This window comes from Hemiscyllium ocellatum, chromosome 22 (genome assembly GCF_020745735.1).
Source record: "Hemiscyllium ocellatum isolate sHemOce1 chromosome 22, sHemOce1.pat.X.cur, whole genome shotgun sequence".
In the NCBI taxonomy this organism is placed as follows: domain Eukaryota; kingdom Metazoa; phylum Chordata; class Chondrichthyes; order Orectolobiformes; family Hemiscylliidae; genus Hemiscyllium; species Hemiscyllium ocellatum.
In genome coordinates this window covers 35,476,730-35,491,832 of record NC_083422.1, presented here as the reverse complement: position 1 = coordinate 35,491,832, position 15,103 = coordinate 35,476,730, and positions in this window count along the sequence as shown.

Genomic DNA, 15,103 nt, shown 5'->3' with positions numbered 1-15,103 from the left:
ATTAAGCAAACTGGCATCAACTGGTGTCAAGCTTAAGTGTTATTGGAGGCACATTCATCCAGGCATGTGAAGAGTACTCAACTGCATTACTGACCTGTATCTTATAGAGGCTTTGTAGAGTAAGGAGGTGATAAGTCAGGGGTTATATGGTTTCTGAATCCTCAGTCTTCCACCTGTCATAGCATTTCTGTGAATGGTCAATTGTAACCTCCAAGATATTGATCTTGGTGGATTCAGTGGTGGTCCTGCAGTTTAATTTCAAAGGGAGATGGTTAGATTCTTTCTTGTTGGAAGTAGTCATTGTCTGATACTTGTGTGACATAAATATTATTTTCCATTTACCATCCCACCCTAATATTCCCTTGGTCCTGCTGCATATAGATATGGATGCATTAAATTGTATGCAATGGTATTAAGCTGAAAATGTGTTGCTGGAAAGGCGCAGCAGGTCAGGCAGCATCCAAGGAACAGGAGATTCGACGTTTCGGGCATAACGTCGAATCTCCTGTTCCTTGGATGCTGCCTGACCTGCAGCGCCTTTCCAGCAGCACATTTTCAGCTCTGATCTCCAGCATCTGCAGACCTCACTTTCTCCTGCAATGGTATTAAACATTGTGCAATCAGCAAACATCTTGAGTTCCAGACATACGATGGAGGAAAAGCCATTGATGAAACAGCTGAAGATCATTGGGACTAGGATATTATTCTGAGGAACTCATGCTGCAACGCCTTGCTACTCAAGTGTTTGTCTGCCAACAAGGTCAACCATCCTCCTTTGTGCTTAAGTGGAGAATTTTCCCCTTGGTTGCTATTGATCTCAAATTTACCAGGGCTCCTTGATGCTAAATTTATCAATACTGCTCCCCTCTTGAGTTCAGCTCTTTTATCAATTTTTGGATCTGTGAAATCAGGAGCCATGCGAGCCTGGTAGAACTCAAACTTAGCAAGTTATTACAGTGTACATGCTATTTGATAACCTTGATGATGACACCTTTCCATCACTTGATGATTGAGAGGAGGCTGATGAGGCCTTGGTGATGATTAGATTGGATTTAACCTCAATGTCAGTGTTTGTAGTTGTACTGGAATAGCTTGGTGGAGATATGGTTAGTTTTACAGCACGTCTCCAGTTTCTCGGAAGCCTACACTGTATGTATCTCTAAATGACAAATTCCATCAACTGCATGATTAACTTTAACTACTGCTCAATTCACCACATTCTCCATCTTTTAACTTCCTCCAGTCCTACCAATTAGTACTCACTCCTAATAAGCATAATGCTTAGTCTCACACTCACATTAGTCCTGCTGAAACCCTCGCATCAACATCGAACAGCTTGAACAATCTTGGCAGGATTTTATCTCTCAAATCTTTTTTCAAGCCTCCCTACAGTGTATAAACAGGCCATTCGGCCCAACAAGTCCACACCGACCCTCCAAAGAGTAACCCACCCACACCCATTCCCCCTCTGACTAATGCACCTAACACTATGGGCAATTTAGCATGGCCAATTCACCTGACCTGCACATCTTTGGATTGTAGGACGAAATCAGAGCACCCGGAGGAAACCCACGCAGACAAGGGCTGTTGTCAGAGAATTAGATTCATAAAATCCATACAGTGTGGAAACAGACCAGTTTGCCCAACAAGTCCACACCAACCCTCTGAAGATAATCTCACCCTGATCCATACCCCTATCCCATTACTTTTACATTTCCCATGACTAATGTACCAAACCTACACATCCCTGAATACTATGGCAATTTAGCATGACCAATTCACCTAACCTGCACATCTTTGGACTGTGGGAGGAAACCAGAGCACGTGGAGGAAACCTACACAGACACAGGGAGAATGCGCAAACTCCATACAGACAGTCGCCCATGGCTGAAATTGAACCCAGATCCCTGGTGCCGTGAGGCAGCAGTGCTAACCACTGAGCCACTGTGCTACACATTCATTGACACGCCTCTCTCTCTTGCAGAAGAAGGTGTTGTACACTCAAAGTTCTTAATGAATCAGATCAGGAGAGGTGGATGTACATGATCTAACCCCATTGGAGAAGATGGTGCTGGCCATTGATGAAAATGTGGCCGAAACCACTGAAGGTAATGGTATCCTGCAGTGTTTACCTAATCCACCTTCTCATTCCTGCTTCCTCATCTCACAAAAATTTCTGCATTACGTTCTGCAGATAGTCTAAGCACATATCTCTTACAATACCCCTCTCCTGTCAGTGTAGCCTTACCCTTGTATCTTATTCCTTTCAGACACCCAAGAGGTCCAATCTGGCCAGTCAATAGAGTAACATTATGAACGGAGTGATGATGGGAATACATTGTTACTTGATTTCACACTTTCAACCACCAGCTCAGAACTGACAATGCAGGTATTTTCAAGGATTAGAGGTGGGGGTCGACATATGCTGAAACAGCAAGCACGAGTTTTTGGCAGTCAGTGTATGGAGCAAGAATCTAGCTAATGCTAGCTCACTCAACATCTGCTGTAGAAGACTCAGAATACACCATCAATGTTCTCAGAGAAGAAGGTTTGAAGGCAAAGACAATGATTGATGCATTGAGAAGGTTGCTTGAAAATCAAAGTGCTTGGCAGAGTCCATACCAACATGGCATAGGGTTTTTCTTGAAGAATCTGCTTTGCAAAATATAAGTTCGCACCAATTCCATTAGCACACTTATGGACCCACCCAACACATAGCTATTGACAACTGATGTCTCAACCTCTTTTGCAAAATAAGCAATCTGTCCTCCAACAGATTTTTTGGTTGTTAGGCCTGCCCTGGGGGAGTAGCAATTGGGCTATGGAGCTCTTCCAGGTTGACAGCACCTTGCCACCAACCTCCTTCACATTTCAGCAGCGCCTTTGTTGTTATTCATCAGCTAGCCAATCCAGAGGTCCGCTGAGATGGTGCAAAGTTGAACTACCTCCTCCCAGAGCTGCTAAATATCATCCTACAAGGCCATAGGTAGTTTTCTCCACTAGAAGTCAATTGCCTTCTATAACCATGCTTCAGCCTTTGGAGTAGAACTGCTCCAAACTGGAGCATCAGAACAGCCAAAGGCATATGGAGGACTGCCACCAAGAAAATGCACAAAGCATATTTAAGTTACATACAATATTGCAAGATATAATAATAACATATTACAATGAAGCATAAATGTATGGCACAAGATTCCTTGCTAAGCTTTTGGTCATAAGACTTCTTGCTGAGCATGCTGAACAGATATGTCCTTCAACTGAAAGCTCTTTCTTCTCTGTTTCTTGATGTAGTAACTGGTTCTGCTTTGTATTACAGCTGCTCATTCTCCAAGCATGCCATTTTGCAAGGGAAATACTTACAAATGCACCCATAATTTGGCACCACAGTCTTGAATCAGGATGAACTCCTTTAGCACTTACCATATCACTCATTGCATACCTTAGAAATATTAAAGAAGTCCTTCTTTGATCAAAGACTTCTTTGATTGATTTCTTCTGGCACTTGTGACAATCAATAACAAACCTGAAAATGGTTCTGATCATTTTCAATAGTTTTGGGGAAAGGACTTTTCTGCTAATCATCATCTAAGGCTGAACAAACGTTTAAGCCAGGCTGCTAACTGGAATACTGCTCTGAAACAACAGCACTGGCATTCAATCAGCTTTGAACGCTGATTTCATGATCTGACTACTCCACATCCTTCTGGAAGATGCTAACTTATCCTCACCAAAATTTCATCCACCATGAGTTGCACCAGAATTAGCTGTGTGAATACGCTGGACTTTATTTTGGGCCATCATGAACAATCATAGCACACAAAAAATGGGCAATACTCATCCACATTTTGTTAATCTATCGTGATTTCAAATATGCATTTGGGGGAAAAATAGATTTTGTCCTAGGTCCTTTGTCCAGGTAGACCATAATTGCACAGCCAGACAATTCAGTGTTTGGACTATTTTGATAACAGTTCTGATGGAATTAAAGTTGAGATACTGCATGAGACATTGGTTGTCTCCTAAGCTGAGTTTCACGTCTGTATTGAATTTTATTATTGCTGAAACTGGTGAATGACAAAGTTAATTCAGTATAGTTAATAATGGGTAATTCAGCCTTCAATCATGCCTGAAATCTACTCTGCTTCTACAGGGGCCTTAGGTGACAGGAAATCTCTGGGGTTGATTTATGGAAATATTTGGACTGCAGCACACTGAACATTTTTATATCTTTATTTATCTGTTTCTATTTCCAGTTCCTCTGTTTACCATAAATTTTCCCAGAGACTATGCTTAGTTATAGTTTTCATAATATTATAACAATATCATAATTAATAATCTACTTCAGTCTAAAAGGAATGCATTACAGAAATGATCATAATCATCACAATCTTATTGAGGATTTTGACTGGGTAAACTTCAAAGAACTATGTAAATCGTTAACTAGTTATTTATCCATATCAGTATGCACAATTTAATCATTCAGCACACAAAGAACTTTCTCATAACCGGTGAAATTAATGAGATAGAGATATAGATCAGCTGATTTAATTTTTGTTTTCTTTCTTTGTAAGTTTCTTCAAAATACTTGCTGATAAAGGTACACATATTACCTAAAATATTTAGTAGTTATAGTACAGCATGGCATTAAACTCATTTGGTCAGATGACTAGAGGATGGTACAGAATAGTGCCAGTGCACATGTGAAGTACATGTACCAGTATTTAGTTCATTGAGGCCTGCCTTGCCCTGACCCACATTGATGCAGAATGGTGCCCCTCAAGTTGTCTCTTTCTAAAAGGATAGGAATGACCATCGTCCCTGTGGTGGATCTCTGGTTTGTCGTAAAATTCCTGTTTTGTATTCTGTCCTATTTGTAAAGTTCCAAATCCCGTATGATTTATCAAGCAATCTTTCAATTTTCTTTGACACTTTCAATGATTTGTGTTCATATAATTGGCATGTTCCTCTGCTTATGTGCCTTCTTTATTTTAATTTAGATCAGATTTCCTACAGTGTGGAAACAGGCCCTTTGGCCCAACAAGTCCAACCAACCCTCCCAAGAGTAACACCCCAGACCCATTTCCTTCTGACTAATGCGCCTAATGCTACAGGCAATTTAGCATGGCCAATCCACCTAACCTGCACATCTTTTGACTGTGGGAGGAAACTGGAGCAAACCCATGCAGACACAGGAAGAATGTGCAAACTCCACACAGACAGTCACCTGAGGCTGGAATCGAACCTGGGTCCCTGGTGCTGTGAGGCTGCAGTGCTAACCACTGAGTCACCGTGCTGCCCAAATTTATATTGCTTCTCCTCCTCTTTCTAGCAAAAGAAATCACTTCACACGTCTCGTGGTTAAACTTCATCTGCAACTTGTCCAGTCATTCCATAAGCTTGTCTTTATCCTTCTGAATTTTATACTCTTCACTACTTCCAAGCTTTGGACCACCTGCAAATTTTGAAATTGTGCCTTATACACTTAAGTCATTATGTATTAAGAAAAGCAAAGATCTGAACAAGCCCCTAGGGATTCTGACAACAAAACTCCTCTGTTTAGAAAAACAACAATTTATCACTACTCTTTGTTACCCATCATTCATCCAATCTCATTTGTGTAGAGATTGGGTTTAATTAATGTGTAAATAAGCCTCTAAGGTAAGATATAAGAGAAATATAGATGTTTTACTGCTGCTGTGCAGAGTGTTGCTGACACCGCATCCAGAGTAATGTGTGCACCTTCGGTCTCATTATTTGAAATAAAATCTGCTTTAGAAACTTTCCACATCAGTGAGCTGATTATTGCTGAGCAGATGCTGTTGATAACACATTCTATCAGCAGGAGTTTTCCTTGCCTACATTGGACCTGGTGCCAAGAGACTTCATCCTGTCCAGTGTCAATTTTGAGGACTCCAGGGAAACTTCCATTGCACACTGCTGTGCCACCACCTTTACTGAGCCTTGCTATGCTGGTGGAACAGGACACACCTAGGGACGTTATTTATGGGCATTGACTGTAAGGTATGATGTCATGAATATGACCGTATCAGACTGTTGCTTGTCTGTGAGACACATCTCCAATCTTGGCACTAGCCCCCAGTAAGGAGGACTTTGCAGGACTAATCAAGTTTGTTGTTTCTAGTGCCTAGGTAGATGCCACATGGTAAGTTCAGCTTCATTTCCTTTTTAGCAACTTTAAATCAATTCTTATAACTTAATGGTCGGCTAGGCCACTTCAGAGGGCAGTTAAAAAATAACCATATGACTGTAGTGTGGAGTCATATGCAGGCCTGATTAAATAAGAATGGCTTTGTCAATAAAGTTTCCTTCCCTAAAGGACATAATTGAATCAGATGGGTTTTTCCAACAATTGACAATGGTTTCATGGACTCTTAATTCCAGGATTTTATTGAATTCAAATTTGCCTACCTTCTATGGAGGGATTCAAACCAGGGTCCCCAGAACACTAACTGGCCCATCACCTCCTCCTTGCTCATATTTGGTCAGTTACTAGGAGTTGCAAGAAACTGTACAGCTCTTACCATTTTCCTCTCTCCAGGAGAGATATGTACTTCTACTTTGCCTCATTTCCCTTCCAGAAACAGAACGGTGTTTGGAACTTAATGAAATGTGACTCCCAAACATTCATTTGACCACCACTATTCACAATTGGTGTACAGTAAGTAATATTTTGACTTTGGATATAGCTGAAACAACATGATGAGCACTAATATACCTAACTTTCTTAAACTAAATATATTTGTTTGTATTACTTTTGTTTGTACAGAAACCATATTTTTGTAAAACAATGAATTATTAATAAACAAAATTTGTTGTAATTCCTCCTTGCCAGTTCTTCTTTGAAAATTCCGCATTATTGTTTATAATTTCATGAATGTTCCATGTTGAAATGCTATTTCCATAGAAAAGTAGCTTTAAAAAGTCTATTAAAGTTCACTGTCTATAACTTTTAGTGTGACTCATTTTCTTGTTTTGTGCCAAATAAAAACTGTTTGAACTGTAATATTTTGTATTGTAACCAAGAAGCTGGTGTGGCAAGAAATATGCCCTTGTGTACTGCGCAGTAGCAGTGTACTAAGCCTCAAATAATATGGATTCTGAATAAGGAACTGCATTAGAAGTAGTACATGATCAATTCCACATTGTGTCTTACCACACCTAAACGGGCCTTCATGAGGAAGCATGATTAGATTAGATTAGATTCCCTACAGTGTGAAAACAGGCCCTTCGGCCCAACAAGTCCTCACCGACCCTCTGAAGAGCAACCCACCTATTCCCCTACATTTACCAATGACTAATCCACCTAACACTATGGGCAATTTAGCATGGCCAATTCACGTAACCTGCACGTCTTTGGACTGTGGGAGGAAACCAGTGCACCCGGAGGAAACCCACGCAGACACGGGGAGAATGTCCTAACTCCACACACACACAGTTGCCTGAGGTGGGAATTGAACCCGGGTCCCTGGCGATCTGAGGCAGCAGTGCTAACCACTGAGTCACCGTGCTGCATATTAAAGATGACTTGAGGCTCAGAAAGAGACACCCTTAGACAATGAGGCAGGGGCAATAAAAATGAGGAATCAGGAAATGACAGAAGAATTGTGTAAATACTTTGCATCAGTTTTCATGGTCGAGGGCACAAACAGCATTTCAATAATACCAAGGAATCCAAGGGCAAAAGTGGATTGTGAGTGAGGAAATAAATTCATTATCTAGCACTGGAGAAACAGTACTAGGGAAACAAATGTGGCTAAAGGCTGATAAGTCCCCTTGACCTGATGGGTTGAATGCTAGGATTTTAAAGAGGCCATGTACTTTAGAAGATAGAAGAGATGAATATTATTTAAATGGATTGATGTTGCAAAAAGCAGCAGCATGGGGAAGTTGAAAGTTCTTATGCATAAATCATGAAAAGTTAGCACCCAAATTCAAAAGGTAAAGTGAAAGCAAATGGACTGCTGGCCTTTATTTCAAAGGAATGCAATATAAGAATAGAGAATTTGTGCTGAAACTGTATAAGGTGCTCGTCAGATTACACCTATAATACAGTGAACAATTTTGGTCCCCTTATCTAAGCAAAGATATATTGGCATTGGATGTAGTTCAGAGAAAGTTCAGAGTTGTTTCTAGGTATGAAGAGATTTCCTATGAAGAAAAGTTGAGTAGATTAGACCTTTACTAACTGGAGTCTATTAGAATGAGCAGAAACATATTTACAAACAAACTTTCTGAAACGTATAGGATGATTAAGGAGCTTGAAGGGCCAATGCAGAGAGGTTGTTTCCCTCTGTGGGACCAGACAGCATAAGCTCAGTTAAGACAGATGTGGAGCAATTTCTCCTCTGAATGTCATAAATCTAGAATTCTTTACTGCACACTGTCAGGGTTGGGTCCTTAAGAATATTCAAGGCTGAGATAGACAGATCTTTAGTCGGTTATAAGGGAATCAAAGGTTACAGGCAAAAGGCAGGAAAGTGAATTTGAGGATTTTTAGATCAGCCATAGCTCATTGAGTCTGCTCTGCTTTTCAATGGGCTGAATAGCCTACTCCTACTCCTAGGCCTTATGGCATTTAGATAAAGCCTTAGCACATCTTTCAGAAACATTAAAATGTATATAACCAGCACTTCATTTTTTAGCTTAATGATTATTATTAAGAAAGAAAATGTTACAGCTGTTTTGCACAGAGTAAAATCTATCTACAACAATGATTAGATTAGATTCCCTACAGTATGGAAACAAGCCCTTCGGCCCAACAAATCCTGACTAGCCTTTTGAAGAGTAATCCACCCAGACTCATTCCCCTACCTAATGCGCCTATCACTATGGGCAATTTAGCATGGCCAATTCACCTGATCTGCACATCTTTGGATTGTGGGAGGAAACCGAAGCAAACCCATGCAGACACTGGGAGAATGTGCAAACTCCACACAGACAGTCACCTGAGGCAGGGATCAAACGTGAGGTCCCTGGCGCTTGAGGCAGCAGTGCTAACCGCCGTGCTGCCCTAATGAGAAAACCAATTATCTGCAGTATTGATTGAGGAATAAATGTTAGGGCATAAGGAAAAGAAATATTGTTCTTTATGCATGTTATGAAGTTGAAGACATGTACTGTACCTGTAAGAGACAGTGAATGCTGTTCGGAACTGACAACTTACAAGGATCAGTGATATGATTGGATGACAGTCTCAGAGTGTACTAGAAAATTGGAAATATGTAACATTTTGCTGGATATTACATATTTCAAATGTTACAAATGGATACCTGAGGTTTGGATGCTGTTTTGACAACGATTCAAATTTAACCATTCAATTTAAATTATGCCCCAGAGTACTAAAACCCAATTGAGTTTGAATTTATTGTTTGCCAACATTGAACCAATGAGACAATCCAATGTTAGGGATATAAAAATGCAGACATTGGGAAAAATTGGGAAACGCTCCATCAAAGGTATCTTTTCACATGAAACATATTTGCAGTAAAAAAAAAGACCAGGGAGATCTTCAGCCAGAAGACAGACACCGGAGACAACAGCCTCTGTGTGGTTTTGAAATTAAGTTGATATAATTTTAATAAGTGTCTTATTGGAACACTATATTGTTATAGAATTGGAGGCAGGTAATAAGCAGTCAAAAGGAAGGGGAGCTTAGAGTTGTGAATAGTTGTTTAATGTTCACTTTTAGAGTTAAAAAATAAATTAATGTTACTTTCAATTTGAGGAAATTTGGAATTTAGGAGTTCTCTGTCACTCATTTTAACAGATTATGAGGGAGGTGAGCTTATCTGGGTATTTGGTTCAATTAACAGTTTGGGGGCTTGTCTGGAAATTGGACAGGTTTAGACAGATCCAGTCTGAGATTTGGACAGATTTGGGGTACAAAAGATCCCAGCAGATTTAAAACTTGCTGATTAGTGTCCTAGATCTTTAAATAAATGTAGGTGAGACAATTTATGTAATTTTGGTTACTTGTGGTTGGTTAAATTAAAAGTGAGGGAACTGCCTCTTGATATTGCTAAAAAGGTTCTGGAGTTTGAAAATGCTTCCCAAATTTGCCAAAAAGTTTATAAAGACTGAGAAAGGGCATACTTTTAGAATCTGCAAGTAGGTTTGAATTGGATTTAACCAGGGACAAAAGGAAAGCTGAAATTGTAAAGGAGTTGGTCAAGCACTTAGATGTTTCAGAGAAACAGACAAGTGCAGTAGAGTTAGAAAAACTTAAAGTACAATTAAGGCAAATGGAGTTAGAAGATAAAGAAAGTCAAACAAGAGCCATGAGAGAAGAAAGAAAGAGGAAAAAGGGAGAGAGGGTTCATAGTTGAGCAAAGAGAGAGGAGAAAGGGGGAGAGAATTTGAACTTCAGAAGTTGTTAAGAGTCGGGAAAGTCTAGTTAACAGGATGAGCTGAAGAGTGAAGGTAGTGATGTATTCAAATATGTTAAAATATTGCCACAGTTTGATGAGAAAGATGTCAAAACCTTCTTTATTTCATTTGAAAAAGGAATGGTCAGAGAACTTGAGTGATGCTAGTTCAGACTAAACTGGTAGGCAGTGCTAATGAGATATTTGCAGCACTGTCAGATGAGAGGTCAAGAGATTATGCAGATGTCGAACAGACTATTTTGAGTGCTTATGAATTGGTACCAGAAGTATATAGATGGTGGTTCAGAAACATAAAGAAGGAACCAGGTCAGACTTATGTTGAATTCGAAAGAATTAAACATAGTAATTTTGATAGATAAGTGCAGGCCTTAAAAGTAGGTAAAACCTACGAAGCTCTGAGAGATTATTTTGCTGGAGGAGTTTAAAAACTCACTTCCTGTGATGATAAGAATTCATGTGGTGAACAGAAAATTCAAGAGGTAAGAAGAGTGATAGAGTACTCCATGATCTTCAATATTCACATGCATCAGATTGGACATTGGTTTAACATCATATCTGAAGGAAGGTACTCCTGACAACATCTACTCCCCTACAATACATGGAGTAGCCACTCAGATTCCGTGCTTAACTCCTGTTGTGAGAATGATAGCACTGGCTCAGAATTCTACCAACTGAATCAAGCAACCTAAAGGTGCCAATCATTGATGTATACCACCTTCTTCAACTAGACTTAGAGATGCTTTAATTATAGCAATGGAAGTGAAAATCACACTAAATTTTGATATAGCCATAAAGCAAAAAATATGTAAATGTTGAAAATCTGAAATCCAAACAGAATTGTCAGCAGGTTCGGCTACATCTGCGAAGAAACAGATTTAAATGATGAATGATCATCAACCCAGGACATTAACTCTGTTTCTGCCAAAGACATTTCCCCACGGCAGAAATAGCTGCCATGAGGGGCCATCATTTTAAGGTGTTTGGAGGAAGGTTTAGGGGAGATGTCAGAGGTTGATTCTTTACGCAGAGAGTGGTAGGTGCGTGGAATGCACTGCCAGCAGTAGTAGAGTCAGAGGCATTAGGGATATTTAAGTGACTGCAGGACAAGCATATGGACAGTAGTAAATTGAGGGGTGTGAAGGTTAGGTTGATCTTAGATTAAGATAAATGATTGGCACAGCATCGTGAGCCAAAGGGCCTGTACTGTGCTGTGCTGTTCTACGTTCTATGTAATACTTCCAAACTTTTGACTGTTTCTAGTATTTTCCATTTTTATTTCTGAAATTTCACTTTGCTGGTTCATTCCAGGCAGCTGCAAGAAATATAACTGGTGTGAATGAATATGCCGTCAGTTAGAGCATTAAAGAGTTCACAGATGCCCTCCTCCAATAGCACAACACCTTTATTCAACTCAGCAGGGATTGCTAGTAGTAACAAAGGAAACAGTCTAAACTTTGTGTCTGTGGTGGTTTTGCCAGAGTGTGAGACATAATAGATTGCATACACAAGCACTAGCAATGTCATATTTCAATAGTCAGAAGTCACATGACACCATGTTATAATCCAACAGGTTTATTTGAAATCACACAAGCTTTTGGAGGGCAGCCCCTTTGTCTGGTGGAGATTACACCTGGCGAAGGGGCTGTGCTTTGAAAGCTTATGTGATTTCAAATAAACCTGTTGTACTACAACCTAGTGTTGTGTGACTTCTGACTTTGTCCACCCCAATCTAACACTGGCACCCACATCATTTTTCAGTAGAATGTGTTTTGCCCCCCTTTTCACCATTTCAAAAATTGTTCACTCATACATCCTTTCCTGATAGAACTAATTGCACCTAATTCTTGAGGCAAAACATTGTAGCACGTTCTATCTTGAAGACAAGTTTCAAGGTGGGTTTTGAATAGATTATGTTTATCTGTTAAAATTTAGAATTTTGTGACTTTAACATTTCTCAATCTCAGTTTGTACAAATACATGATGACAAAAGCAGGAAGTGAATTTTTAGGATCTTGAAGTAATATTTCTGATGCTTAGGTTGCTTGGTGTCGTAAGATCTTGCAGTTCCCAAAATACATTGCTGTGCAGTATGCTGTATGCTTCAAAAGGACCTAACTTACCAAACTTCAGAAGAAGCAACAATATATGGAAGAGAAGGAATGTAAAGATGTACAGAGATCTCCAGCAGAGATGCTAAAATGTAGGCACAAATGAGTTTTCAAGCTCTGATTAACAACTTTTTTGATTGAGAAAATAATTCAACAGATCACATTCATGTACTGCATTTGCTGAACTAACTTTATTTGTACTGCTGCTAAATTTAACTGAACATGTACAACCTCCCTTTATGACTGCCAAATTTGAGTTAATTTTGTAAAACACATGTTACTGTCAGAGAATATTGAATATGATATTCTCTGGGGTGGCACGGTGGCTCAGTGGTTAGCATTGCTGCCTCACAGTACCAGGGACCTGATTTCGATTCCCACCTCGGGCGACTGTCTCTGTGGAGTTTGCACATTCTCCCCGTGTCTGTGTGGGTTTCCTCTGGGTGCTCCGCTTTCCTCCCACAATCCAAAGAATGTGTGCTGGTCAGTTGAATTGGCCATGCTAAATTGCTCATAGTATTAGGTGCGTTAGTCAGGGGTAAATATAGGTTAGGGGAATGGGTCTGGATGAGTTACTGTCTAGAGGGTTGGTGTGGACTTGTTGGGCCAAAGGGCCTGTTTCCATACTGTGGGGAATCTAATCTAAAAATAAAAGGGTTACAGTGGTTCTCCAGCACTTGGATTTTTTCAGGCTGCAGCAAGCAGAGGATGTAGTAGAGACTAGTTAAAAACCCAACTGTGACATCTGAGGACTGCAGGAGGTACTCGTGTTGTACTGGGATAGACAGAGTTAAAAACCACACATTACCAGGTTATAGTCCAACAGGTTTATTTGAAATACTAGCTTTTGGAGCGCTGCTCTGGTGTCAGGTAGCTAGTGGGGCAGGATCATAAGACACAGAATTTATAGCACAAGATCATATTGTCATGCAACTGATACGATATATTGAACAAACCTGGATTGCTGTTAAGTCTTTCATCTTTTAGAATGGGTTGCAGGTTTCAATTCATTAATGTGTAAATCGCAGAACTTCTTTCAAGTCACATTCCCAAGATAACTCAAGATTTTATAAAAATAAAAAGTGACATCTCAGCTCAGATAATGCATTAAAGGTGTGAGGTTAGAGTCTGTATGTATTCCAACCTTGAATCAGACTGGTTTTATTTCCAAAGTCAGAATTTATAAAATATCACATAGATGGACTGCCAGCAGTGACTGCCTGAAGATTGTGTGTTTTTTGAGCAAAATAGAATGTATCTGCAAATACAATTCTGCAAATACAAATCCACCCCATAAATTTATATATGTGTGTGTGTGTGTGCATGTGAGGGAGAGAAAAAGAAAGTGTGTGAGGTGAAGGAGAGTGTGTGCGAGCATGTATGTGTGTGAGTGTGACAGAGTATAAGGGTGTGCACGTGGGTGTGAGTGTGGGGGGTGTATGTGTGCATGTCTGAGAATGTGCATGAGTGCATGAGTATGTAAGGGTGTGTATGTGAGAGAATGTATTGTGTAGTGGGGTCACTTGTAGTGTGACATGAACCCCAGGTCCCAGTTGAGGCCATCCGCATGGGTATTATCATGGGAGACAAGGATGGGAGGCCTCTCCAACCAAACAAGTGTGGATGGAAGTGGCCAAATAAAACAGCAGTAGAAATGTAATCTGCAAACCTATAGACAGTGCTAGAGATGGAGAATCTAGGATCTCAGGAGGCAAGATAGGTGATTGGCAAAGAAGTTTCAAATGGTAAGCCCCACACTGACATTCCCGGACTACCTTCAATCTGACAGCAATAAATCTTGGAGCAGGAAGGATGATGTCAGGATTCTTCCCATCCGTTAAATCACAAATCATCACATTTGGTGGATATAATTCCTGATATCATATTCAAACCTGCCTCTTATTGCCTAGGAAAATTCTACAGTGCCTTCCCTTAGCATCAATATCAACTACGGCAATATGTTATATTCAAAGTCTGACTCCACAATGCTCCTGACAGCAAGTGTCAGCCTCAATCCATCTCCATCCCATTATTTTCCACCTTCCAGCATCCTAAGATTCATCTGAGGGATGCTGAGGAGAAAAGAGGCTCAACAATGGAATACAGAGGAACCTCGATTATCCGCCTGACACAGGCGGGGAGTATTTTGTTCAGATAATCAAATATTCGGGTAATCAAATTCTGGGTAACACAGTATAGCCAAGCAAGCTGTAAATTATTAAAATAGAGACAAGGTCTAAGTTTATTCCCAATTTGGGCATATATACCATTGGATTTGCTCCCTCTAAAAGGGTACCACTTTTTTTTAATGCTATCATATCATGCTTTTTCTACTTTTGGGTCTCCTGCATGTATTTCTCCTCCATCCACCATAACCTACGTATTGGTCCAGGGAGGCAGCAGTCTATGGTCGACAGATTTCTTCTGCAATTTGCAATTACTGAACTACTGTGATCAGCTCATAGGAGGTGTACTTCTAAAGGCATCACACTAACCCTCATAAGTCTCATAAAAGCTAAACATGTCTTAGATTGCAGTGTGGTCTGACAGCACACTGAGAAAGTTAGTTTATAATATTAGTCACATGAC